Below are 21,161 nucleotides of genomic sequence, written 5' to 3' on the forward strand. Positions count from 1 at the left end.
CATGAGCCGTCAGGATGGCCGAGTGGTCTAAGGCGCCAGACTCAAGAGAGCTTGATCTTCAGTGTAGCTGAGCCTTCTGGTCTCCTCATGGAGGCGTGGGTTCAAATCCCACTTCTGACAGGTCCCTTTTACACCCGTAAATCTTCCTGTTTTTTGCAGTGCGTTCCCGGCAAACACCACAATCTTTGCAGGAACCTGTAGCATGTGAAGAGAAATCCACCAACAATCAGGCTGGGCCCTTAATCACAATTCCATGGATTTCTGGAAATGACACCTCAGGCACACCTTCCATTAAATTTGCACTCCATCACAGTAACTGCCATGCTGGGTTTCTAACTGAGCAGTTGATCCCATCATTTGTTGTGAGGCTCTCCTGCCACCTTTTGGGCAGAGAAGGCACTGTCCCTGCAAAAACACAGGCAGACATGTTCAACAGGGCTTCCTGGTTATGTGGGAGGAGCAGAATGCCATTGGTCCCCCCTTGCAAATTCTAATTTACATAAGGAAGACAGAGAGGTAGCTGGGAGTAGGCACTGCACACGGGCATTGCACTCTCTCTTATGATTTGCAGCCAATTCTAGATTGAGGCAGGAGGAAAGGAGGTGACTCGCCCAACAATGGCTATACTGAGAAGTCAGCCACTCTGGGTCTCCCAGGTGAGTGTTTCAGGCCTGTGAACCACTCATATAAATCTCGCCTGATCGAGCCTGATCGAGCGCTGAGCGAGCGCGTTTGAATCCAAATATCAAACCCCTCTTTCTCAGGCGCAGGAAATGGTGGGCCCTTCATTGCTTCTGGTGTGGAAGTCTATGGGGCAAGGGTCCAGGACTTGCAGAGGAGAACAATTGCCAGAAAGTGCTTGCTGTTCTCATCTGTGCCTTTTTTCTGCTCACTGGCTGATAGGAGATTGGCTGCCCCCTTTCTTGCTAGAGTGAAAAAACAACAACTTGAGAGAAAACATGACGTTGTGAGGCTCACTTAGAGGGAGACTAGCCAAATAGCCCTGCTTTTTTTCTGAAAGACGCTTCAGAAATTGTTCAAAATGTCTCCTGGCCACTCAGGCTCGTTGGTCTAGGGGTATGATTCTCGCTTCGGGTGCGAGAGGTCCTGGGTTCAAATCCCGGACGAGCCCATGCTGTGGACATTTTCAGGATGCTTGTAATATAGGAGCATTTCTTCTTTTCAATGCTATAAGACGCTGTGTATGTCGAGAAAGTTCCTTACCCTGCACGCTATTTTCCACTTGTGGCGGGATAAAGGAGTGCAGGACTTCTTTGCAACTGCTTTTCTGGGCCAGACCAGCATGGTAGGAACATTACATGCATAGTGTTTTTCTAGTGTAATTTCAGGATATGGTTTCAAAATCGCCTCTTGGAATAAAAGTGGTCCTCATTCCTGTCTTCCAAAGAAATAGAGACCGGGTAAGGAGAGCCCAACTTTGAGCTTCAAGGACATTGGCCCTTAGTCTGTGCATTCCAGCCCAATACATGCCAACAAGATTCCTGAGTTAGTGTCTGTTTCTGTAGTGTAGTGGTTATCACGTTCGCCTTACACGCGAAAGGTCCCTGGTTCGAGACCGGGCAGAAACAGCGGTTTGCTGTTTTTAACAGTGTTTGCCTTTACTGGCTGACTTTATAGGAAAGCTGAGATAATAGAGGCTGTCTATCCCTCACCAACCTGACGTAGTGTGCTCCAGGGATCTCAGTGACAGCTCGAAAAGAGAAGTGACGATAGCTTGCGCCATTCGCTTGCTCGCCCTTTGCTCTGAAGGGTGGGCCTACTTCATGAAAGCAAGGAATGAGAGCAGAAATGCTTTTCTTGTCCTCACCACAAGCAGACACTTAGAGAAAACAAACTGTCTGAAGGACAGAGGCTTTTTAATTTCTTGTTTGATGACGGCCATGGAAAAGACAGCAATCATATTGCAGAAGAGAGCAACATGTGCAGTTGCTTGCTTTGGGTGAAGCATTCACTGACTAGCTGCCACTAACCCCTGGAGCCGTGTCAGAGGTGACTCTTGCGTGGCTCGTTGGTCTAGGGGTATGATTCTCGCTTAGGGTGCGAGAGGTCCCGGGTTCAAATCCCAGACGAGCCCTTTTTAGAGCTAAACATACAAATCGTACTAAAAATGCACTATGCCTGACTATTTCTAGTAATACTCGGTGCATTGTTGCGCAACATATTCCTAACTGCAGAAGAAAAATGGATCACCGTGCTTTTTCTGCCTACCTGCTCAGTCTCAGTGTGTCCCAGGTGATGCTTTCCCAAGCTGTACTCGCAGACATTTAGGCATCAGATATTTGTCTGTCGATGCCTGCACAAGTAAATTTTGAATACGTCTAATTGCAAGCATGTTGGATGATATCTCTGAGGTTTTCACACTTGTTCTGCACATTCTGAGCCGCTGCTGATACAGCAGAATAGAAGTAGGGTGAAGCCTTGAGAGGAACTTTGCTTTAACAGTAGTAAGCAGCAAGGTCGTTTCTGTAGTGTAGTGGTCATCACGTTCGCCTAACACGCGAAAGGTCCCCGGTTCGAGACCGGGCAGAAACACTGAGCGTTGGCTGCTTTTATGTGCACACTCTAAAACCTTATTATCTGAATGCAAGTTTAAGAAGAGGTGGTCTTTGAACACAGTGAGCCGTGGGAAACTTTCTTTACCTTTGCAAGACGAAACAAAGTTATCTGCATCCATCATCTGGGGGTCGTTCTTGTGCCTATTTTTATTTTGTTTAAGCTATGTTGTATTGTTGGGGCCTTTACACCTGTGACATTGCTGTGAAGGTTGTAAGTGGAAACATTGGCAGGTGCAGATAGAAGAGTTAGACCTAAGCCCCCCTCATGAGCCGTCAGGATGGCCGAGTGGTCTAAGGCGCCAGACTCAAGAGAGCTTGATCTTCAGTGTAGCTGAGCCTTCTGGTCTCCTCATGGAGGCGTGGGTTCAAATCCCACTTCTGACAGGTCCCTTTTACACCCGTAAATCTTCCTGTTTTTTGCAGTGCGTTCCCGGCAAACACCACAATCTTTGCAGGAACCTGTAGCATGTGAAGAGAAATCCACCAACAATCAGGCTGGGCCCTCAATCACAATTCCATGGATTTCTGGAAATGACACCTCAGGCACACCTTCCATTAAATTTGCACTCCATCACAGTAACTGCCATGCTGGGTTTCTAACTAAGCAGTTGATCCCATCATTTGTTGTGAGGCTCTCCTGCCACCTTTTGGGCAGAGAAGGCACTGTCCCTGCAAAAACACAGGCAGACATGTTCAACAGGGTTTCCTGGTTATGTGGGAGGAGCAGAATGCCATTGGTCCCCCCTTGCAAATTCTAATTTACATAAGGAAGACAGAGAGGTAGCTGGGAGTAGGCACTGCACACGGGCATTGCACTCTCTCTTATGATTTGCAGCCAATTCTAGATTGAGGCAGGAGGAAAGGAGGTGACTCGCCCAACAATGGCTATACTGAGAAGTCAGCCACTCTGGGTCTCCCAGGTGAGTGTTTCAGGCCTGTGAGCCACTCATATAAATCTCGCCTGATTGAGCCTGATCGAGCGCGTTTGAATCCAAATATCAAACCCCTCTTTCTCAGGTGCAGGAAATGGTGGGCCCTTCATTGCTTCTGGTGTGGAAGTCTATGGGGCAAGGGTCCAGGACTTGCAGAGGAGAACAATTGCCAGAAAGTGCTTGCTGTTCTCATCTGTGCCTTTTTTCTGCTCACTGGCTGATAGGAGATTGGCTGCCCCCTTTCTTGCTAGAGTGAAAAAACAACAACTTGAGAGAAAACATGACGTTGTGAGGCTCACTTAGAGGGAGACTAGCCAAATAGCCCTGCTTTTTTTCTGAAAGACGCTTCAGAAATTGTTCAAAATGTCTCCTGGCCACTCAGGCTCGTTGGTCTAGGGGTATGATTCTCGCTTCGGGTGCGAGAGGTCCCGGGTTCAAATCCCGGACGAGCCCATGCTGTGGACATTTTCAGGATGCTTGTAATATAGGAGCATTTATTCTTTTCAATGCTATAAGACGCTGTGTATGTCGAGAAAGTTCCTTACCCTGCACGCTATTTTCCACTTGTGGCGGGATAAAGGAGTGCAGGACTTCTTTGCAACTGCTTTTCTGGGCCAGACCAGCATGGTAGGAACATTACATGCATAGTGTTTTTCTAGTGTAATTTCAGGATATGATTTCAAAATCGCCTCTTGGAATAAAAGTGGTCCTCATTCCTGTCTTCCAAAGAAATAGAGACCGGGTAAGGAGAGCCCAACTTTGAGCTTCAAGGACATTGGCCCTTAGTCTGTGCATTCCAGCCCAATACATGCCAACAAGATTCCTGAGTTAGTGTCTGTTTCTGTAGTGTAGTGGTTATCACGTTCGCCTTACACGCGAAAGGTCCCTGGTTCGAGACCGGGCAGAAACAGCAGTTTGCTGTTTTTAACAGTGTTTGCCTTTACTGGCTGACTTTATAGGAAAGCTGAGATAATAGAGGCTGTCTATCCCTCACCAACCTGACGTAGTGTGCTCCAGGGATCTCAGTGACAGCTCGAAAAGAGAAGTGACGATAGCTTGCGCCATTCGCTTGCTCGCCCTTTGCTCTGAAGGGTGGGCCTACTTCATGAAAGCAAGGAATGAGAGCAGAAATGCTTTTCTTGTCCTCACCACAAGCAGACACTTAGAGAAAACAAACTGTCTGAAGGACAGAGGCTTTTTAATTTCTTGTTTGATGACGGCCATGGAAAAGACAGCAATCATATTGCAGAAGAGAGCAACATGTGCAGTTGCTTGCTTTGGGTGAAGCATTCACTGACTAGCTGCCACTAACACCTGGAGCCGTGTCAGAGGTGACTCTTGCGTGGCTCGTTGGTCTAGGGGTATGATTCTCGCTTAGGGTGCGAGAGGTCCCGGGTTGAAATCCCGGACGAGCCCTTTTTAGAGCTAAACATACAAATCGTACTAAAAATGCACTATGCCTGACTATTTCTAGTAATACTCGGTGCATTGTTGCGCAACATATTCCTAACCTCAGAAGAAAAATGGATCACCGTGCTTTTTCTGCCTACCTGCTTAGTCTCAGTGTGTCCCAGGTGATGCTTTCCCAAGCTGTACTCGCAGACATTTAGGCATCAGATATTTGTCTGTCGATGCCTGCACAAGTAAATTTTGAATACGTCTAATTGCAAGCATGTTGGATGATATCTCTGAGGTTTTCACACTTGTTCTGCACATTCTGAGCCGCTGCTGATACAGCAGAATAGAAGTAGGGTGAAGCCTTGAGAGGAACTTTGCTTTAACAGTAGCAAGCAGCAAGGTCGTTTCTGTAGTGTAGTGGTCATCACGTTCGCCTAACACGCGAAAGGTCCCCGGTTCGAGACCGGGCAGAAACACTGAGCATTGGCTGCTTTTATGTGCACACTCTAAAACCTTATTATCTGAATGCAAGTTTAAGAAGAGGTGGTCTTTGAACACAGTGAGCCGTGGGAAACTTTCTTTACCTTTGCAAGACGAAACAAAGTTATCTGCATCCATCATCTGGGGGTCGTTCTTGTGCCTATTTTTATTTTGTTTAAGCTATGTTGTATTGTTGGGGCCTTTACACCTGTGACATTGCTGTGAAGGTTGTAAGTGGAAACATTGGCAGGTGCAGATAGAAGAGTTAGACCTAAGCCCCCCCTCATGAGCCGTCAGGATGGCCGAGTGGTCTAAGGCGCCAGACTCAAGAGAGCTTGATCTTCAGTGTAGCTGAGCCTTCTGGTCTCCTCATGGAGGCGTGGGTTCAAATCCCACTTCTGACAGGTCCCTTTTACACCCGTATATCTTCCTGTTTTTTGCAGTGCGTTCCCGGCAAACACCACAATCTTTGCAGGAACCTGTAGCATGTGAAGAGAAATCCACCAACAATCAGGCTGGGCCCTTAATCACAATTCCATGGATTTCTGGAAATGACACCTCAGGCACACCTTCCATTAAATTTGCACTCCATCACAGTAACTGCCATGCTGGGTTTCTAACTGAGCAGTTGATCCCATCATTTGTTGTGAGGCTCTCCTGCCACCTTTTGGGCAGAGAAGGCACTGTCCCTGCAAAAACACAGGCAGACATGTTCAACAGGGCTTCCTGGTTATGTGGGAGGAGCAGAATGCCATTGGTCCCCCCTTGCAAATTCTAATTTACATAAGGAAGACAGAGAGGTAGCTGGGAGTAGGCACTGCACACGGGCATTGCACTCTCTCTTATGATTTGCAGCCAATTCTAGATTGAGGCAGGAGGAAAGGAGGTGACTCGCCCAACAATGGCTATACTGAGAAGTCAGCCACTCTGGGTCTCCCAGGTGAGTGTTTCAGGCCTGTGAACCACTCATATAAATCTCGCCTGAGCGAGCCTGAGCGAGCGCTGAGCGAGCGCGTTTGAATCCAAATATCAAACCCCTCTTTCTCAGGCGCAGGAAATGGTGGGCCCTTCATTGCTTCTGGTGTGGAAGTCTATGGGGCAAGGGTCCAGGACTTGCAGAGGAGAACAATTGCCAGAAAGTGCTTGCTGTTCTCATCTGTGCCTTTTTTCTGCTCACTGGCTGATAGGAGATTGGCTGCCCCCTTTCTTGCTAGAGTGAAAAAACAACAACTTGAGAGAAAACATGACGTTGTGAGGCTCACTTAGAGGGAGACTAGCCAAATAGCCCTGCTTTTTTTCTGAAAGACGCTTCAGAAATTGTTCAAAATGTCTCCTGGCCACTCAGGCTCGTTGGTCTAGGGGTATGATTCTCGCTTCGGGTGCGAGAGGTCCCGGGTTCAAGTCCCGGACGAGCCCATGCTGTGGACATTTTCAGGATGCTTGTAATATAGGAGCATTTCTTCTTTTCAATGCTATAAGACGCTGTGTATGTCGAGAAAGTTCCTTACCCTGCACGCTATTTTCCACTTGTGGCGGGATAAAGGAGTGCAGGACTTCTTTGCAACTGCTTTTCTGGGCCAGACCAGCATGGTAGGAACATTACATGCATAGTGTTTTTCTAGTGTAATTTCAGGATATGGTTTCAAAATCGCCTCTTGGAATAAAAGTGGTCCTCATTCCTGTCTTCCAAAGAAATAGAGACCGGGTAAGGAGAGCCCAACTTTGAGCTTCAAGGACATTGGCCCTTAGTCTGTGCATTCCAGCCCAATACATGCCAACAAGATTCCTGAGTTAGTGTCTGTTTCTGTAGTGTAGTGGTTATCACGTTCGCCTTACACGCGAAAGGTCCCTGGTTCGAGACCGGGCAGAAACAGCGGTTTGCTGTTTTTAACAGTGTTTGCCTTTACTGGCTGACTTTATAGGAAAGCTGAGATAATAGAGGCTGTCTATCCCTCACCAACCTGACGTAGTGTGCTCCAGGGATCTCAGTGACAGCTCGAAAAGAGAAGTGACGATAGCTTGCGCCATTCGCTTGCTCGCCCTTTGCTCTGAAGGGTGGGCCTACTTCATGAAAGCAAGGAATGAGAGCAGAAATGCTTTTCTTGTCCTCACCACAAGCAGACACTTAGAGAAAACAAACTGTCTGAAGGACAGAGGCTTTTTAATTTCTTGTTTGATGACGGCCATGGAAAAGACAGCAATCATATTGCAGAAGAGAGCAACATGTGCAGTTGCTTGCTTTGGGTGAAGCATTCACTGACTAGCTGCCACTAACCCCTGGAGCCGTGTCAGAGGTGACTCTTGCGTGGCTCGTTGGTCTAGGGGTATGATTCTCGCTTAGGGTGCGAGAGGTCCCGGGTTCAAATCCCAGACGAGCCCTTTTTAGAGCTAAACATACAAATCGTACTAAAAATGCACTATGCCTGACTATTTCTAGTAATACTCGGTGCATTGTTGCGCAACATATTCCTAACCTCAGAAGAAAAATGGATCACCGTGCTTTTTCTGCCTACCTGCTTAGTCTCAGTGTGTCCCAGGTGATGCTTTCCCAAGCTGTACTCGCAGACATTTAGGCATCAGATATTTGTCTGTCGATGCCTGCACAAGTAAATTTTGAATACGTCTAATTGCAAGCATGTTGGATGATATCTCTGAGGTTTTCACACTTGTTCTGCACATTCTGAGCCGCTGCTGATACAGCAGAATAGAAGTAGGGTGAAGCCTTGAGAGGAACTTTGCTTTAACAGTAGCAAGCAGCAAGGTCGTTTCTGTAGTGTAGTGGTCATCACGTTCGCCTAACACGCGAAAGGTACCCGGTTCGAGACCGGGCAGAAACACTGAGCGTTGGCTGCTTTTATGTGCACACTCTAAAACCTTATTATCTGAATGCAAGTTTAAGAAGAGGTGGTCTTTGAACACAGTGAGCCGTGGGAAACTTTCTTTACCTTTGCAAGACGAAACAAAGTTATCTGCATCCATCATCTGGGGGTCGTTCTTGTGCCTATTTTTATTTTGTTTAAGCTATGTTGTATTGTTGGGGCCTTTACACCTGTGACATTGCTGTGAAGGTTGTAAGTGGAAACATTGGCAGGTGCAGATAGAAGAGTTAGACCTAAGCCCCCCTCATGAGCCGTCAGGATGGCCGAGTGGTCTAAGGCGCCAGACTCAAGAGAGCTTGATCTTCAGTGTAGCTGAGCCTTCTGGTCTCCTCATGGAGGCGTGGGTTCAAATCCCACTTCTGACAGGTCCCTTTTACACCCGTAAATCTTCCTGTTTTTTGCAGTGCGTTCCCGGCAAACACCACAATCTTTGCAGGAACCTGTAGCATGTGAAGAGAAATCCACCAACAATCAGGCTGGGCCCTCAATCACAATTCCATGGATTTCTGGAAATGACACCTCAGGCACACCTTCCATTAAATTTGCACTCCATCACAGTAACTGCCATGCTGGGTTTCTAACTAAGCAGTTGATCCCATCATTTGTTGTGAGGCTCTCCTGCCACCTTTTGGGCAGAGAAGGCACTGTCCCTGCAAAAACACAGGCAGACATGTTCAACAGGGTTTCCTGGTTATGTGGGAGGAGCAGAATGCCATTGGTCCCCCCTTGCAAATTCTAATTTACATAAGGAAGACAGAGAGGTAGCTGGGAGTAGGCACTGCACACGGGCATTGCACTCTCTCTTATGATTTGCAGCCAATTCTAGATTGAGGCAGGAGGAAAGGAGGTGACTCGCCCAACAATGGCTATACTGAGAAGTCAGCCACTCTGGGTCTCCCAGGTGAGTGTTTCAGGCCTGTGAGCCACTCATATAAATCTCGCCTGATTGAGCCTGATCGAGCGCTGAGCGAGCACGTTTGAATCCAAATATCAAACCCCTCTTTCTCAGGCGCAGGAAATGGTGGGCCCTTCATTGCTTCTGGTGTGGAAGTCTATGGGGCAAGGGTCCAGGACTTGCAGAGGAGAACAATTGCCAGAAAGTGCTTGCTGTTCTCATCTGTGCCTTTTTTCTGCTCACTGGCTGATAGGAGATTGGCTGCCCCCTTTCTTGCTAGAGTGAAAAAACAACAACTTGAGAGAAAACATGACGTTGTGAGGCTCACTTAGAGGGAGACTAGCCAAATAGCCCTGCTTTTTTTCTGAAAGACGCTTCAGAAATTGTTCAAAATGTCTCCTGGCCACTCAGGCTCGTTGGTCTAGGGGTATGATTCTCGCTTCGGGTGCGAGAGGTCCTGGGTTCAAATCCCGGACGAGCCCATGCTGTGGACATTTTCAGGATGCTTGTAATATAGGAGCATTTCTTCTTTTCAATGCTATAAGACGCTGTGTATGTCGAGAAAGTTCCTTACCCTGCACGCTGTTTTCCACTTGTGGCGGGATAAAGGAGTGCAGGACTTCTTTGCAACTGCTTTTCTGGGCCAGACCAGCATGGTAGGAACATTACATGCATAGTGTTTTTCTAGTGTAATTTCAGGATATGGTTTCAAAATCGCCTCTTGGAATAAAAGTGGTCCTCATTCCTGTCTTCCAAAGAAATAGAGACCGGGTAAGGAGAGCCCAACTTTGAGCTTCAAGGACATTGGCCCTTAGTCTGTGCATTCCAGCCCAATACATGCCAACAAGATTCCTGAGTTAGTGTCTGTTTCTGTAGTGTAGTGGTTATCACGTTCGCCTTACACGCGAAAGGTCCCTGGTTCGAGACCGGGCAGAAACAGCGGTTTGCTGTTTTTAACAGTGTTTGCCTTTACTGGCTGACTTTATAGGAAAGCTGAGATAATAGAGGCTGTCTATCCCTCACCAACCTGACGTAGTGTGCTCCAGGGATCTCAGTGACAGCTCGAAAAGAGAAGTGACGATAGCTTGCGCCATTCGCTTGCTCGCCCTTTGCTCTGAAGGGTGGGCCTACTTCATGAAAGCAAGGAATGAGAGCAGAAATGCTTTTCTTGTCCTCACCGCAAGCAGACACTTAGAGAAAACAAACTGTCTGAAGGACAGAGGCTTTTTAATTTCTTGTTTGATGACGGCAATGGAAAAGACAGCAATCATATTGCAGAAGAGAGCAACATGTGCAGTTGCTTGCTTTGGGTGAAGCATTCACCGACTAGCTGCCACTAACCCCTGGAGCCATGTCAGAGGTGACTCTTGCGTGGCTCGTTGGTCTAGGGGTATGATTCTCGCTTAGGGTGCGAGAGGTCCCGGGTTCAAATACCGGACGAGCCCTTTTTAGAGCTAAACATACAAATCGTACTAAAAATGCACTATGCCTGACTATTTCTAGTAATACTCGGTTGATTTTTTGCTTAACATATTCCTAACCTCAGTAGAAAAATGGATCACCGTGCTTTTTCTGCCTACCTGCTTAGTCTCAGTGTGTCCCAGGTGATGCTTTCCCAAGCTGTACTCGCAGACATTTAGGCATCAGATATTTGTCTGTCGATGCCTGCACAAGTAAATTTTGAATACGTCTAATTGCAAGCATGTTGGATGATATCTCTGAGGTTTTCACACTTGTTCTGCACATTCTGAGCCGCTGCTGATACAGCAGAATAGAAGTAGGGTGAAGCCTTGAGAGGAACTTTGCTTTAACAGTAGCAAGCAGCAAGGTCGTTTCTGTAGTGTAGTGGTCATCACGTTCGCCTAACACGCGAAAGGTCCCCGGTTCGAGACCGGGCAGAAACACTGAGCGTTGGCTGCTTTTATGTGCACACTCTAAAACCTTATTATCTGAATGCAAGTTTAAGAAGAGGTGGTCTTTGAACACAGTGAGCCGTGGGAAACTTTCTTTACCTTTGCAAGACGAAACAAAGTTATCTGCATCCATCATCTGGGGGTCGTTCTTGTGCCTATTTTTATTTTGTTTAAGCTATGTTGTATTGTTGGGGCCTTTACACCTGTGACATTGCTGTGAAGGTTGTAAGTGGAAACATTGGCAGGTGCAGATAGAAGAGTTAGACCTAAGCCCCCCTCATGAGCCGTCAGGATGGCCGAGTGGTCTAAGGCGCCAGACTCAAGAGAGCTTGATCTTCAGTGTAGCTGAGCCTTCTGGTCTCCTCATGGAGGCGTGGGTTCAAATCCCACTTCTGAGAGGTCCCTTTTACACCCGTAAATCTTCCTGTTTTTTGCAGTGCGTTCCCGGCAAACACCACAATCTTTGCAGGAACCTGTAGCATGTGAAGAGAAATCCACCAACAATCAGGCTGGGCCCTCAATCACAATTCCATGGATTTCTGGAAATGACACCTCAGGCACACCTTCCATTAAATTTGCACTCCATCACAGTAACTGCCATGCTGGGTTTCTAACTAAGCAGTTGATCCCATCATTTGTTGTGAGGCTCTCCTGCCACCTTTTGGGCAGAGAAGGCACTGTCCCTGCAAAAACACAGGCAGACATGTTCAACAGGGCTTCCTGGTTATGTGGGAGGAGCAGAATGCCATTGGTCCCCCCTTGCAAATTCTAATTTACATAAGGAAGACAGAGAGGTAGCTGGGAGTAGGCACTGCACACGGGCATTGCACTCTCTCTTATGATTTGCAGCCAATTCTAGATTGAGGCAGGAGGAAAGGAGGTGACTCGCCCAACAATGGCTATACTGAGAAGTCAGCCACTCTGGGTCTCCCAGGTGAGTGTTTCAGGCCTGTGAGCCACTCATATAAATCTCGCCTGATTGAGCCTGATCGAGCGCGTTTGAATCCAAATATCAAACCCCTCTTTCTCAGGCGCAGGAAATGGTGGGCCCTTCATTGCTTCTGGTGTGGAAGTCTATGGGGCAAGGGTCCAGGACTTGCAGAGGAGAACAATTGCCAGAAAGTGCTTGCTGTTCTCATCTGTGCCTTTTTTCTGCTCACTGGCTGATAGGAGATTGGCTGCCCCCTTTCTTGCTAGAGTGAAAAAACAACAACTTGAGAGAAAACATGACGTTGTGAGGCTCACTTAGAGGGAGACTAGCCAAATAGCCCTGCTTTTTTTCTGAAAGACGCTTCAGAAATTGTTCAAAATGTCTCCTGGCCACTCAGGCTCGTTGGTCTAGGGGTATGATTCTCGCTTCGGGTGCGAGAGGTCCTGGGTTCAAATCCCGGACGAGCCCATGCTGTGGACATTTTCAGGATGCTTGTAATATAGGAGCATTTCTTCTTTTCAATGCTATAAGACGCTGTGTATGTCGAGAAAGTTCCTTACCCTGCACGCTATTTTCCACTTGTGGCGGGATAAAGGAGTGCAGGACTTCTTTGCAACTGCTTTTCTGGGCCAGACCAGCATGGTAGGAACATTACATGCATAGTGTTTTTCTAGTGTAATTTCAGGATATGGTTTCAAAATCGCCTCTTGGAATAAAAGTGGTCCTCATTCCTGTCTTCCAAAGAAATAGAGACCGGGTAAGGAGAGCCCAACTTTGAGCTTCAAGGACATTGGCCCTTAGTCTGTGCATTCCAGCCCAATACATGCCAACAAGATTCCTGAGTTAGTGTCTGTTTCTGTAGTGTAGTGGTTATCACGTTTGCCTTACACGCGAAAGGTCCCTGGTTCGAGACCGGGCAGAAACAGCGGTTTGCTGTTTTTAACAGTGTTTGCCTTTACTGGCTGACTTTATAGGAAAGCTGAGATAATAGAGGCTGTCTATCCCTCACCAACCTGACGTAGTGTGCTCCAGGGATCTCAGTGACAGCTCGAAAAGAGAAGTGACGATAGCTTGCGCCATTCGCTTGCTCGCCCTTTGCTCTGAAGGGTGGGCCTACTTCATGAAAGCAAGGAATGAGAGCAGAAATGCTTTTCTTGTCCTCACCGCAAGCAGACACTTAGAGAAAACAAACTGTCTGAAGGACAGAGGCTTTTTAATTTCTTGTTTGATGACGGCCATGGAAAAGACAGCAATCATATTGCAGAAGAGAGCAACATGTGCAGTTGCTTGCTTTGGGTGAAGCATTCACCGACTAGCTGCCACTAACCCCTGGAGCCATGTCAGAGGTGACTCTTGCGTGGCTCGTTGGTCTAGGGGTATGATTCTCGCTTAGGGTGCGAGAGGTCCCGGGTTCAAATCCCGGACGAGCCCTTTTTAGAGCTAAACATACAAATCGTACTAAAAATGCACTATGCCTGACTATTTCTAGTAATACTCGGTTGATTTTTTGCTTAACATATTCCTAACCTCAGTAGAAAAATGGATCACCGTGCTTTTTCTGCCTACCTGCTTAGTCTCAGTGTGTCCCAGGTGATGCTTTCCCAAGCTGTACTCGCAGACATTTAGGCATCAGATATTTGTCTGTCGATGCCTGCACAAGTAAATTTTGAATACGTCTAATTGCAAGCATGTTGGATGATATCTCTGAGGTTTTCACACTTGTTCTGCACATTCTGAGCCGCTGCTGATACAGCAGAATAGAAGTAGGGTGAAGCCTTGAGAGGAACTTTGCTTTAACAGTAGCAAGCAGCAAGGTCGTTTCTGTAGTGTAGTGGTCATCACGTTCGCCTAACACGCGAAAGGTCCCCGGTTCGAGACCGGGCAGAAACACTGAGCGTTGGCTGCTTTTATGTGCACACTCTAAAACCTTATTATCTGAATGCAAGTTTAAGAAGAGGTGGTCTTTGAACACAGTGAGCCGTGGGAAACTTTCTTTACCTTTGCAAGACGAAACAAAGTTATCTGCATCCATCATCTGGGGGTCGTTCTTGTGCCTATTTTTATTTTGTTTAAGCTATGTTGTATTGTTGGGGCCTTTACACCTGTGACATTGCTGTGAAGGTTGTAAGTGGAAACATTGGCAGGTGCAGATAGAAGAGTTAGACCTAAGCCCCCCCTCATGAGCCGTCAGGATGGCCGAGTGGTCTAAGGCGCCAGACTCAAGAGAGCTTGATCTTCAGTGTAGCTGAGCCTTCTGGTCTCCTCATGGAGGCGTGGGTTCAAATCCCACTTCTGACAGGTCCCTTTTACACCCGTAAATCTTCCTGTTTTTTGCAGTGCGTTCCCGGCAAACACCACAATCTTTGCAGGAACCTGTAGCATGTGAAGAGAATCCACCAACAATCAGGCTGGGCCCTTAATCACAATTCCATGGATTTCTGGAAATGACACCTCAGGCACACCTTCCATTAAATTTGCACTCCATCACAGTAACTGCCATGCTGGGTTTCTAACTGAGCAGTTGATCCCATCATTTGTTGTGAGGCTCTCCTGCCACCTTTTGGGCAGAGAAGGCACTGTCCCTGCAAAAACACAGGCAGACATGTTCAACAGGGCTTCCTGGTTATGTGGGAGGAGCAGAATGCCATTGGTCCCCCCTTGCAAATTCTAATTTACATAAGGAAGACAGAGAGGTAGCTGGGAGTAGGCACTGCACACGGGCATTGCACTCTCTCTTATGATTTGCAGCCAATTCTAGATTGAGGCAGGAGGAAAGGAGGTGACTCGCCCAACAATGGCTATACTGAGAAGTCAGCCACTCTGGGTCTCCCAGGTGAGTGTTTCAGGCCTGTGAACCACTCATATAAATCTCGCCTGATCGAGCCTGATTGAGCGCTGAGCGAGCGCGTTTGAATCCAAATATCAAGCCCCTCTTTCTCAGGCGCAGGAAATGGTGGGCCCTTCATTGCTTCTGGTGTGGAAGTCTATGGGGCAAGGGTCCAGGACTTGCAGAGGAGAACAATTGCCAGAAAGTGCTTGCTGTTCTCATCTGTGCCTTTTTTCTGCTCACTGGCTGATAGGAGATTGGCTGCCCCCTTTCTTGCTAGAGTGAAAAAACAACAACTTGAGAGAAAACATGACGTTGTGAGGCTCACTTAGAGGGAGACTAGCCAAATAGCCCTGCTTTTTTTCTGAAAGACGCTTCAGAAATTGTTCAAAATGTCTCCTGGCCACTCAGGCTCGTTGGTCTAGGGGTATGATTCTCGCTTCGGGTGCGAGAGGTCCCGGGTTCAAATCCCGGACGAGCCCATGCTGTGGACATTTTCAGGATGCTTGTAATATAGGAGCATTTCTTCTTTTCAATGCTATAAGACGCTGTGTATGTCGAGAAAGTTCCTTACCCTGCACGCTATTTTCCACTTGTGGCGGGATAAAGGAGTGCAGGACTTCTTTGCAACTGCTTTTCTGGGCCAGACCAGCATGGTAGGAACATTACATGCATAGTGTTTTTCTAGTGTAATTTCAGGATATGGTTTCAAAATCGCCTCTTGGAATAAAAGTGGTCCTCATTCCTGTCTTCCAAAGAAATAGAGACCGGGTAAGGAGAGCCCAACTTTGAGCTTCAAGGACATTGGCCCTTAGTCTGTGCATTCCAGCCCAATACATGCCAACAAGATTCCTGAGGTAGTGTCTGTTTCTGTAGTGTAGTGGTTATCACGTTCGCCTTACACGCGAAAGGTCCCTGGTTCGAGACCGGGCAGAAACAGCGGTTTGCTGTTTTTAACAGTGTTTGCCTTTACTGGCTGACTTTATAGGAAAGCTGAGATAATAGAGGCTGTCTATCCCTCACCAACCTGACGTAGTGTGCTCCAGGGATCTCAGTGACAGCTCGAAAAGAGAAGTGACGATAGCTTGCGCCATTCGCTTGCTCGCCCTTTGCTCTGAAGGGTGGGCCTACTTCATGAAAGCAAGGAATGAGAGCAGAAATGCTTTTCTTGTCCTCACCACAAGCAGACACTTAGAGAAAACAAACTGTCTGAAGGACAGAGGCTTTTTAATTTCTTGTTTGATGACGGCCATGGAAAAGACAGCAATCATATTGCAGAAGAGAGCAACATGTGCAGATGCTTGCTTTGGGTGAAGCATTCACTGACTAGCTGCCACTAACCCCTGGAGCCGTGTCAGAGGTGACTCTTGCGTGGCTCGTTGGTCTAGGGGTCTGATTCTCGCTTAGGGTGCGAGAGGTCCCGGGTTCAAATCCCGGACGAGCCCTTTTTAGAGCTAAACATACAAATCATACTAAAAATGCACTATGCCTGACTATTTCTAGTAATACTCGGTGCATTGTTGCGCAACATATTCCTAACCTCAGAAGAAAAATGGATCACCGTGCTTTTTCTGCCTACCTGCTTAGTCTCAGTGTGTCCCAGGTGATGCTTTCCCAAGCTGTACTCGCAGACATTTAGGCATCAGATATTTGTCTGTCGATGCCTGCACAAGTAAATTTTGAATACGTCTAATTGCAAGCATGTTGGATGATATCTCTGAGGTTTTCACACTTGTTCTGCACATTCTGAGCCGCTGCTGATACAGCAGAATAGAAGTAGGGTGAAGCCTTGAGAGGAACTTTGCTTTAACAGTAGCAAGCAGCAAGGTCGTTTCTGTAGTGTATTGGTCATCACGTTCGCCTAACACGCGAAAGGTCCCCGGTTCGAGACCGGGCAGAAACACTGAGCGTTGGCTGCTTTTATGTGCACACTCTAAAACCTTATTATCTGAATGCAAGTTTAAGAAGAGGTGGTCTTTGAACACAGTGAGCCGTGGGAAACTTTCTTTACCTTTGCAAGACGAAACAAAGTTATCTGCATCCATCATCTGGGGGTCGTTCTTGTGCCTATTTTTATTTTGTTTAAGCTATGTTGTATTGTTGGGGCCTTTACACCTGTGACATTGCTGTGAAGGTTGTAAGTGGAAACATTGGCAGGTGCAGATAGAAGAGTTAGACCTAAGCCCCCCTCATGAGCCGTCAGGATGGCCGAGTGGTCTAAGGCGCCAGACTCAAGAGAGCTTGATCTTCAGTGTAGCTGAGCCTTCTGGTCTCCTCATGGAGGCGTGGGTTCAAATCCCACTTCTGACAGGTCCCTTTTACACCCGTAAATCTTCCTGTTTTTTGCAGTGCGTTCCCGGCAAACACCACAATCTTTGCAGGAACCTGTAGCACGTGAAGAGAAATCCACCAACAATCAGGCTGGGCCCTCAATCACAATTCCATGGATTTCTGGAAATGACACCTCAGGCACACCTTCCATTAAATTTGCACTCCATCACAGTAACTGCCATGCTGGGTTTCTAACTAAGCAGTTGATCCCATCATTTGTTGTGAGGCTCTCCTGCCACCTTTTGGGCAGAGAAGGCACTGTCCCTGCAAAAACACAGGCAGACATGTTCAACAGGGATTCCTGGTTATGTGGGAGGAGCAGAATGCCATTGGTCCCCCCTTGCAAATTCTAATTTACATAAGGAAGACAGAGAGGTAGCTGGGAGTAGGCACTGCACACGGGCATTGCACTCTCTCTTATGATTTGCAGCCAATTCTAGATTGAGGCAGGAGGAAAGGAGGTGACTCGCCCAACAATGGCTATACTGAGAAGTCAGCCACTCTGGGTCTCCCAGGTGAGTGTTTCAGGCCTGTGAGCCACTCATATAAATCTCGCCTGATTGAGCCTGATCGAGCGCGTTTGAATCCAAATATCAAACCCCTCTTTCTCAGGCGCAGGAAATGGTGGGCCCTTCATTGCTTCTGGTGTGGAAGTCTATGGGGCAAGGGTCCAGGACTTGCAGAGGAGAACAATTGCCAGAAAGTGCTTGCTGTTCTCATCTGTGCCTTTTTTCTGCTCACTGGCTGATAGGAGATTGGCTGCCCCCTTTCTTGCTAGAGTGAAAAAACAACAACTTGAGAGAAAACATGACGTTGTGAGGCTCACTTAGAGGGAGACTAGCCAAATAGCCCTGCTTTTTTTCTGAAAGACGCTTCAGAAATTGTTCAAAATATCTCCTGGCCACTCAGGCTCGTTGGTCTAGGGGTATGATTCTCGCTTCGGGTGCGAGAGGTCCTGGGTTCAAATCCCGGACGAGCCCATGCTGTGGACATTTTCAGGATGCTTGTAATATAGGAGCATTTCTTCTTTTCAATGCTATAAGACGCTGTGTATGTCGAGAAAGTTCCTTACCCTGCACGCTATTTTCCACTTGTGGCGGGATAAAGGAGTGCAGGACTTCTTTGCAACTGCTTTTCTGGGCCAGACCAGCATGGTAGGAACATTACATGCATAGTGTTTTTCTAGTGTAATTTCAGGATATGGTTTCAAAATCGCCTCTTGGAATAAAAGTGGTCCTCATTCCTGTCTTCCAAAGAAATAGAGACCGGGTAAGGAGAGCCCAACTTTGAGCTTCAAGGACATTGGCCCTTAGTCTGTGCATTCCAGCCCAATACATGCCAACAAGATTCCTGAGTTAGTGTCTGTTTCTGTAGTGTAGTGGTTATCACGTTTGCCTTACACGCGAAAGGTCCCTGGTTCGAGACCGGGCAGAAACAGCGGTTTGCTGTTTTTAACAGTGTTTGCCTTTACTGGCTGACTTTATAGGAAAGCTGAGATAATAGAGGCTGTCTATCCCTCACCAACCTGACGTAGTGTGCTCCAGGGATCTCAGTGACAGCTCGAAAAGAGAAGTGACGATAGCTTGCGCCATTCGCTTGCTCGCCCTTTGCTCTGAAGGGTGGGCCTACTTCATGAAAGCAAGGAATGAGAGCAGAAATGCTTTTCTTGTCCTCACCGCAAGCAGACACTTAGAGAAAACAAACTGTCTGAAGGACAGAGGCTTTTTAATTTCTTGTTTGATGACGGCCATGGAAAAGACAGCAATCATATTGCAGAAGAGAGCAACATGTGCAGTTGCTTGCTTTGGGTGAAGCATTCACCGACTAGCTGCCACTAACCCCTGGAGCCATGTCAGAGGTGACTCTTGCGTGGCTCGTTGGTCTAGGGGTATGATTCTCGCTTAGGGTGCGAGAGGTCCCGGGTTCAAATCCCGGACGAGCCCTTTTTAGAGCTAAACATACAAATCGTACTAAAAATGCACTATGCCTGACTATTTCTAGTAATACTCGGTTGATTTTTTGCTTAACATATTCCTAACCTCAGTAGAAAAATGGATCACCGTGCTTTTTCTGCCTACCTGCTTAGTCTCAGTGTGTCCCAGGTGATGCTTTCCCAAGCTGTACTCGCAGACATTTAGGCATCAGATATTTGTCTGTCGATGCCTGCACAAGTAAATTTTGAATACGTCTAATTGCAAGCATGTTGGATGATATCTCTGAGGTTTTCACACTTGTTCTGCACATTCTGAGCCGCTGCTGATACAGCAGAATAGAAGTAGGGTGAAGCCTTGAGAGGAACTTTGCTTTAACAGTAGCAAGCAGCAAGGTCGTTTCTGTAGTGTAGTGGTCATCACGTTCGCCTAACACGCGAAAGGTCCCCGGTTCGAGACCGGGCAGAAACACTGAGCGTTGGCTGCTTTTATGTGCACACTCTAAAACCTTATTATCTGAATGCAAGTTTAAGAAGAGGTGGTCTTTGAACACAGTGAGCCGTGGGAAACTTTCTTTACCTTTGCAAGACGAAACAAAGTTATCTGCATCCATCATCTGGGGGTCGTTCTTGTGCCTATTTTTATTTTGTTTAAGCTATGTTGTATTGTTGGGGCCTTTACACCTGTGACATTGCTGTGAAGGTTGTAAGTGGAAACATTGGCAGGTGCAGATAGAAGAGTTAGACCTAAGCCCCCCTCATGAGCCGTCAGGATGGCCGAGTGGTCTAAGGCGCCAGACTCAAGAGAGCTTGATCTTCAGTGTAGCTGAGCCTTCTGGTCTCCTCATGGAGGCGTGGGTTCAAATCCCACTTCTGACAGGTCCCTTTTACACCCGTAAATCTTCCTGTTTTTTGCAGTGCGTTCCCGGCAAACACCACAATCTTTGCAGGAACCTGTAGCATGTGAAGAGAAATCCACCAACAATCAGGCTGGGCCCTCAATCACAATTCCATGGATTTCTGGAAATGACACCTCAGGCACACCTTCCATTAAATTTGCACTCCATCACAGTAACTGCCATGCTGGGTTTCTAACTAAGCAGTTGATCCCATCATTTGTTGTGAGGCTCTCCTGCCACCTTTTGGGCAGAGAAGGCACTGTCCCTGCAAAAACACAGGCAGACATGTTCAACAGGGCTTCCTGGTTATGTGGGAGGAGCAGAATGCCATTGGTCCCCCCTTGCAAATTCTAATTTACATAAGGAAGACAGAGAGGTAGCTGGGAGTAGGCACTGCACACGGGCATTGCACTCTCTCTTATGATTTGCAGCCAATTCTAGATTGAGGCAGGAGGAAAGGAGGTGACTCGCCCAACAATGGCTATACTGAGAAGTCAGCCACTCTGGGTCTCCCAGGTGAGTGTTTCAGGCCTGTGAGCCACTCATATAAATCTCGCCTGATTGAGCCTGATCGAGCGCGTTTGAATCCAAATATCAAACCCCTCTTTCTCAGGTGCAGGAAATGGTGGGCCCTTCATTGCTTCTGGTGTGGAAGTCTATGGGGCAAGGGTCCAGGACTTGCAGAGGAGAACAATTGCCAGAAAGTGCTTGCTGTTCTCATCTGTGCCTTTTTTCTGCTCACTGGCTGATAGGAGATTGGCTGCCCCCTTTCTTGCTAGAGTGAAAAAACAACAACTTGAGAGAAAACATGACGTTGTGAGGCTCACTTAGAGGGAGACTAGCCAAATAGCCCTGCTTTTTTTCTGAAAGACGCTTCAGAAATTGTTCAAAATGTCTCCTGGCCACTCAGGCTCGTTGGTCTAGGGGTATGATTCTCGCTTCGGGTGCGAGAGGTCCCGGGTTCAAATCCCGGACGAGCCCATGCTGTGGACATTTTCAGGATGCTTGTAATATAGGAGCATTTCTTCTTTTCAATGCTATAAGACGCTGTGTATGTCGAGAAAGTTCCTTACCCTGCACGCTATTTTCCACTTGTGGCGGGATAAAGGAGTGCAGGACTTCTTTGCAACTGCTTTTCTGGGCCAGACCAGCATGGTAGGAACATTACAT

The 21,161-nt window shown here is 47.3% G+C and overlaps 37 non-coding genes across 37 annotated transcripts; all 37 read left to right on the forward strand.

Moving 5' to 3' along the window:
- The first annotated feature begins 8 nt into the window (after nucleotides 1–8).
- Nucleotides 9–120, forward strand: TRNAL-CAA (transfer RNA leucine (anticodon CAA)). The gene is made up of 2 exons: nucleotides 9–46; nucleotides 75–120. It is a non-coding gene; the product is annotated as a tRNA-Leu (tRNA).
- Nucleotides 121–1,060: 940 nt separating this feature from the next.
- Nucleotides 1,061–1,132, forward strand: TRNAP-CGG (transfer RNA proline (anticodon CGG)). Its single transcript has one exon. It is a non-coding gene; the product is annotated as a tRNA-Pro (tRNA).
- A 384-nt stretch (nucleotides 1,133–1,516) lies between these two features.
- Nucleotides 1,517–1,589, forward strand: TRNAV-UAC (transfer RNA valine (anticodon UAC)). Its single transcript has one exon. It is a non-coding gene; the product is annotated as a tRNA-Val (tRNA).
- Nucleotides 1,590–2,023: 434 nt separating this feature from the next.
- On the forward strand, nucleotides 2,024–2,095 carry TRNAP-AGG (transfer RNA proline (anticodon AGG)). The gene has a single exon. It is a non-coding gene; the product is annotated as a tRNA-Pro (tRNA).
- Nucleotides 2,096–2,480: 385 nt separating this feature from the next.
- Nucleotides 2,481–2,553, forward strand: TRNAV-AAC (transfer RNA valine (anticodon AAC)). The gene has a single exon. It is a non-coding gene; the product is annotated as a tRNA-Val (tRNA).
- Nucleotides 2,554–2,848: 295 nt separating this feature from the next.
- Nucleotides 2,849–2,960, forward strand: TRNAL-CAA (transfer RNA leucine (anticodon CAA)). The gene is made up of 2 exons: nucleotides 2,849–2,886; nucleotides 2,915–2,960. It is a non-coding gene; the product is annotated as a tRNA-Leu (tRNA).
- A 929-nt stretch (nucleotides 2,961–3,889) lies between these two features.
- TRNAP-CGG (transfer RNA proline (anticodon CGG)) lies at nucleotides 3,890–3,961 on the forward strand. Its single transcript has one exon. It is a non-coding gene; the product is annotated as a tRNA-Pro (tRNA).
- A 384-nt stretch (nucleotides 3,962–4,345) lies between these two features.
- On the forward strand, nucleotides 4,346–4,418 carry TRNAV-UAC (transfer RNA valine (anticodon UAC)). Its single transcript has one exon. It is a non-coding gene; the product is annotated as a tRNA-Val (tRNA).
- Nucleotides 4,419–4,852: 434 nt separating this feature from the next.
- Nucleotides 4,853–4,924, forward strand: TRNAP-AGG (transfer RNA proline (anticodon AGG)). Its single transcript has one exon. It is a non-coding gene; the product is annotated as a tRNA-Pro (tRNA).
- A 385-nt stretch (nucleotides 4,925–5,309) lies between these two features.
- On the forward strand, nucleotides 5,310–5,382 carry TRNAV-AAC (transfer RNA valine (anticodon AAC)). The gene has a single exon. It is a non-coding gene; the product is annotated as a tRNA-Val (tRNA).
- A 296-nt stretch (nucleotides 5,383–5,678) lies between these two features.
- TRNAL-CAA (transfer RNA leucine (anticodon CAA)) lies at nucleotides 5,679–5,790 on the forward strand. The gene is made up of 2 exons: nucleotides 5,679–5,716; nucleotides 5,745–5,790. It is a non-coding gene; the product is annotated as a tRNA-Leu (tRNA).
- Nucleotides 5,791–6,730: 940 nt separating this feature from the next.
- Nucleotides 6,731–6,802, forward strand: TRNAP-CGG (transfer RNA proline (anticodon CGG)). Its single transcript has one exon. It is a non-coding gene; the product is annotated as a tRNA-Pro (tRNA).
- Nucleotides 6,803–7,186: 384 nt separating this feature from the next.
- TRNAV-UAC (transfer RNA valine (anticodon UAC)) lies at nucleotides 7,187–7,259 on the forward strand. The gene has a single exon. It is a non-coding gene; the product is annotated as a tRNA-Val (tRNA).
- Nucleotides 7,260–7,693: 434 nt separating this feature from the next.
- Nucleotides 7,694–7,765, forward strand: TRNAP-AGG (transfer RNA proline (anticodon AGG)). Its single transcript has one exon. It is a non-coding gene; the product is annotated as a tRNA-Pro (tRNA).
- Nucleotides 7,766–8,150: 385 nt separating this feature from the next.
- Nucleotides 8,151–8,223, forward strand: TRNAV-AAC (transfer RNA valine (anticodon AAC)). Its single transcript has one exon. It is a non-coding gene; the product is annotated as a tRNA-Val (tRNA).
- A 295-nt stretch (nucleotides 8,224–8,518) lies between these two features.
- Nucleotides 8,519–8,630, forward strand: TRNAL-CAA (transfer RNA leucine (anticodon CAA)). Its single transcript has 2 exons — nucleotides 8,519–8,556; nucleotides 8,585–8,630. It is a non-coding gene; the product is annotated as a tRNA-Leu (tRNA).
- A 940-nt stretch (nucleotides 8,631–9,570) lies between these two features.
- On the forward strand, nucleotides 9,571–9,642 carry TRNAP-CGG (transfer RNA proline (anticodon CGG)). Its single transcript has one exon. It is a non-coding gene; the product is annotated as a tRNA-Pro (tRNA).
- A 384-nt stretch (nucleotides 9,643–10,026) lies between these two features.
- TRNAV-UAC (transfer RNA valine (anticodon UAC)) lies at nucleotides 10,027–10,099 on the forward strand. The gene has a single exon. It is a non-coding gene; the product is annotated as a tRNA-Val (tRNA).
- Nucleotides 10,100–10,533: 434 nt separating this feature from the next.
- Nucleotides 10,534–10,605, forward strand: TRNAP-AGG (transfer RNA proline (anticodon AGG)). The gene has a single exon. It is a non-coding gene; the product is annotated as a tRNA-Pro (tRNA).
- Nucleotides 10,606–10,991: 386 nt separating this feature from the next.
- Nucleotides 10,992–11,064, forward strand: TRNAV-AAC (transfer RNA valine (anticodon AAC)). Its single transcript has one exon. It is a non-coding gene; the product is annotated as a tRNA-Val (tRNA).
- Nucleotides 11,065–11,359: 295 nt separating this feature from the next.
- On the forward strand, nucleotides 11,360–11,471 carry TRNAL-CAA (transfer RNA leucine (anticodon CAA)). Its single transcript has 2 exons — nucleotides 11,360–11,397; nucleotides 11,426–11,471. It is a non-coding gene; the product is annotated as a tRNA-Leu (tRNA).
- A 929-nt stretch (nucleotides 11,472–12,400) lies between these two features.
- On the forward strand, nucleotides 12,401–12,472 carry TRNAP-CGG (transfer RNA proline (anticodon CGG)). The gene has a single exon. It is a non-coding gene; the product is annotated as a tRNA-Pro (tRNA).
- Nucleotides 12,473–12,856: 384 nt separating this feature from the next.
- On the forward strand, nucleotides 12,857–12,929 carry TRNAV-UAC (transfer RNA valine (anticodon UAC)). The gene has a single exon. It is a non-coding gene; the product is annotated as a tRNA-Val (tRNA).
- Nucleotides 12,930–13,363: 434 nt separating this feature from the next.
- Nucleotides 13,364–13,435, forward strand: TRNAP-AGG (transfer RNA proline (anticodon AGG)). Its single transcript has one exon. It is a non-coding gene; the product is annotated as a tRNA-Pro (tRNA).
- Nucleotides 13,436–13,821: 386 nt separating this feature from the next.
- TRNAV-AAC (transfer RNA valine (anticodon AAC)) lies at nucleotides 13,822–13,894 on the forward strand. The gene has a single exon. It is a non-coding gene; the product is annotated as a tRNA-Val (tRNA).
- A 296-nt stretch (nucleotides 13,895–14,190) lies between these two features.
- Nucleotides 14,191–14,302, forward strand: TRNAL-CAA (transfer RNA leucine (anticodon CAA)). Its single transcript has 2 exons — nucleotides 14,191–14,228; nucleotides 14,257–14,302. It is a non-coding gene; the product is annotated as a tRNA-Leu (tRNA).
- A 939-nt stretch (nucleotides 14,303–15,241) lies between these two features.
- On the forward strand, nucleotides 15,242–15,313 carry TRNAP-CGG (transfer RNA proline (anticodon CGG)). The gene has a single exon. It is a non-coding gene; the product is annotated as a tRNA-Pro (tRNA).
- A 384-nt stretch (nucleotides 15,314–15,697) lies between these two features.
- Nucleotides 15,698–15,770, forward strand: TRNAV-UAC (transfer RNA valine (anticodon UAC)). The gene has a single exon. It is a non-coding gene; the product is annotated as a tRNA-Val (tRNA).
- A 434-nt stretch (nucleotides 15,771–16,204) lies between these two features.
- On the forward strand, nucleotides 16,205–16,276 carry TRNAP-AGG (transfer RNA proline (anticodon AGG)). Its single transcript has one exon. It is a non-coding gene; the product is annotated as a tRNA-Pro (tRNA).
- Nucleotides 16,277–16,661: 385 nt separating this feature from the next.
- TRNAV-AAC (transfer RNA valine (anticodon AAC)) lies at nucleotides 16,662–16,734 on the forward strand. The gene has a single exon. It is a non-coding gene; the product is annotated as a tRNA-Val (tRNA).
- Nucleotides 16,735–17,029: 295 nt separating this feature from the next.
- On the forward strand, nucleotides 17,030–17,141 carry TRNAL-CAA (transfer RNA leucine (anticodon CAA)). Its single transcript has 2 exons — nucleotides 17,030–17,067; nucleotides 17,096–17,141. It is a non-coding gene; the product is annotated as a tRNA-Leu (tRNA).
- A 929-nt stretch (nucleotides 17,142–18,070) lies between these two features.
- TRNAP-CGG (transfer RNA proline (anticodon CGG)) lies at nucleotides 18,071–18,142 on the forward strand. The gene has a single exon. It is a non-coding gene; the product is annotated as a tRNA-Pro (tRNA).
- Nucleotides 18,143–18,526: 384 nt separating this feature from the next.
- TRNAV-UAC (transfer RNA valine (anticodon UAC)) lies at nucleotides 18,527–18,599 on the forward strand. Its single transcript has one exon. It is a non-coding gene; the product is annotated as a tRNA-Val (tRNA).
- Nucleotides 18,600–19,033: 434 nt separating this feature from the next.
- On the forward strand, nucleotides 19,034–19,105 carry TRNAP-AGG (transfer RNA proline (anticodon AGG)). Its single transcript has one exon. It is a non-coding gene; the product is annotated as a tRNA-Pro (tRNA).
- Nucleotides 19,106–19,491: 386 nt separating this feature from the next.
- On the forward strand, nucleotides 19,492–19,564 carry TRNAV-AAC (transfer RNA valine (anticodon AAC)). Its single transcript has one exon. It is a non-coding gene; the product is annotated as a tRNA-Val (tRNA).
- Nucleotides 19,565–19,859: 295 nt separating this feature from the next.
- On the forward strand, nucleotides 19,860–19,971 carry TRNAL-CAA (transfer RNA leucine (anticodon CAA)). The gene is made up of 2 exons: nucleotides 19,860–19,897; nucleotides 19,926–19,971. It is a non-coding gene; the product is annotated as a tRNA-Leu (tRNA).
- Nucleotides 19,972–20,900: 929 nt separating this feature from the next.
- Nucleotides 20,901–20,972, forward strand: TRNAP-CGG (transfer RNA proline (anticodon CGG)). The gene has a single exon. It is a non-coding gene; the product is annotated as a tRNA-Pro (tRNA).
- The last annotated feature ends 189 nt before the right edge of the window (nucleotides 20,973–21,161 follow it).

The sequence above is a fragment of the Lissotriton helveticus genome, chromosome 10 (assembly GCF_964261635.1).
Source record: "Lissotriton helveticus chromosome 10, aLisHel1.1, whole genome shotgun sequence".
Classification (NCBI taxonomy): domain Eukaryota; kingdom Metazoa; phylum Chordata; class Amphibia; order Caudata; family Salamandridae; genus Lissotriton; species Lissotriton helveticus.